The sequence below is a fragment of the Sinocyclocheilus rhinocerous genome, unplaced genomic scaffold (assembly GCF_001515625.1).
Source record: "Sinocyclocheilus rhinocerous isolate Xijiao unplaced genomic scaffold, SAMN03320098_v1.1 scaffold2764, whole genome shotgun sequence".
NCBI classification, from domain to species: Eukaryota; Metazoa; Chordata; class Actinopteri; order Cypriniformes; family Cyprinidae; genus Sinocyclocheilus; species Sinocyclocheilus rhinocerous.
This window is the reverse complement of record NW_015650694.1, coordinates 177,577-180,019: the sequence shown is the minus strand read 5'-3', so window position 1 is coordinate 180,019 and position 2,443 is coordinate 177,577.

The window sequence follows — 2,443 nt, the reverse complement described above, 5'->3', positions numbered from 1 at the left end:
TTAATCAAAAATTTTTAGAAAAAAATCAAAAATACAAGAATTAAGTGGAAATATTTTGAGAATAAAGTCAAAATGACAAGAATTAAGTCAAAATATTTTGAGAATAAAGTCAAAATTACAAGAATTATTCAAATATTTTGAGAATGAAGTCAAAATTACAAGAATTAAGTGGAAATGTTTTGAGAATAAAGTCAAAATGACAAGAATTAAGTCAAAATATTTTGAGAATAATGTCAAAATTACAAGAATTATTCAAATATTTTGAGAATAAAGTCAAAATTACAAGAATTAAGTCAAAATATTTTGAGAATAAAGTCAAAATTACAAGAATTAAGTCAAAATATTTTGAGAATAAAGTCAAAATTACAAGAATTAAGTCAAAATATTTTGAGAATAAAGTCAAAATTACAAGAATTAAGTCAAAATATTTTGAGAATAAAGTCAAAATTACAAGAATTAAGTCAAAATATTTTGAGAATAAAGTCAAAATTACAAGAATTAAGTCAAATATTTTGAGAATAGTCAAAATTCAAAGAATTAAGTCAAAATATTTTGAGAATAAAGTCAAAATTACAAGAATTAAGTCAAAATATTTTGAGAATAAAGTCAAAATGACAAGAATTAAGTCAAAATATTTTGAGAATAAAGTCAAAATGACAAGAATTAAGTCAAAATATTTTGAGAATAAAGTCAAAATGACAAGAATTAAGTCAAAATATTTTGAGAATAAAGTCAAAATGACAAGAATTAAGTCAAAATATTTTGAGAATAAAGTCAAAATGACAAGAATTAAGTCAAAATATTTTGAGAATAAAGTCAAAATGACAAGAATTAAGTCAAAATATTTTGAGAATAAAGTCAAAATGACAAGAATTAAGTCAAAATATTTTGAGAATAAAGTCAAAATGACAAGAATTAAGTCAAAATATTTTGAGAATAAAGTCAAAATGACAAGAATTAAGTCAAAATATTTTGAGAATAAAGTCAAAATTACAAGAATTAAGTCGAAATATTTTGAGAATAAACTCAAAATTACAAGAATTAAGTCAAATATTTTGAGAATAAAGTCAAAATTACAAGAATTAAGTCAAATATTTTGAGAATAAAGTCAAAATTACAAGAATTATTCAAATATTTTGAGAATAAAGTCAAAATTACAAGAATTAAGTCAAAATATTTTGAGAATAAAGTCAAAATTACAAGAATTAAGTCAAATATTTTGATAATAATGTCAAAATTACAAGAATTAAGTGGAAATATTTTGAGAATAAAGTCAAAATTACAAGAATTATTCAAATATTTTGAGAATGAAGTCAAAATTACAAGAATTAAGTGGAAATATTTTGAGAATAAAGTCAAAATGACAAGAATTAAGTCAAAATATTTTGAGAATAATGTCAAAATTACAAGAATTATTCAAATATTTTGAGAATAAAGTCAAAATTACAAGAATTAAGTCAAAATATTTTGAGAATAAAGTCAAAAATACAAAAAATTAATTCAAATATTTTGAGAATAAAGTCAAAATTACAAGAATTAAGTCAAAATATTGTGAGAATAAAGTCAAAATTACAAGAATTAAGTCAAAATATTTTGAGAATAAAGTCAAAATTACAAGAATTAAGTCAAAATATTTTGAGAATAAAGTCAAGATTACAAGAATTAAGTCAAAATATTTTGAGAATAAAGTCACATAATTGAAAAACACATTATTGTAAGACATTGTTTGTATTTCGCTATAAAAAATTACAGAATTTGAAAGCTGAGACTTTGTTTTATATTAAAAGCACCAAAAGCACAAAGCTTATTGCTATTATTGGGTGGCTGCGCACTACAAATAATGAATGCATTCGAAGATGTGAAATATTATTTCCAATCATACTGTCCCTGAGAGTATGTGACTCATGGTATGATTTCTGCTTAATTCTCGTAATTTTGACTTCATTCACAAAATATTTTGACTTAATTCTTGTAATTTTGACTGTATTCTCAAAATATTACGACTTTAATTTCGTAATCTTAGATTTTTTTGTATTATTATTCTTTAACGTGGCACTGAAACGCCGTCGTAGCAGGTCGCTAAACTAAAAAAAGTCAAGCGATCCGGAGTGGTTTGTTTTCACAATGCGTATCTTTTGTGCTCAGATCACTTAAAAGGACCAAGTGTGAAAACACCCTTTTCTTTTCTTCTTCTTGCTTTATTGCCAGCTACTGTGCTGTGATGCAGTCAGGATTTATTTAAGATCATTTCTTATTTTCTTCTTCAATACATTTTCATTTTCATTGTTTTATGTTAATTGTTACTCTGCCCCAACTCCAAATCCATCAGGAGTCAGCCTCTTTATCAGGCTCATGAATATGTAATCACAGCGGAACGTCATGCGTCACAGAGGCCAATCAGATCGCCGGACGCGCTGATTAGCGCCGCTGGAGTCCGTGGAGA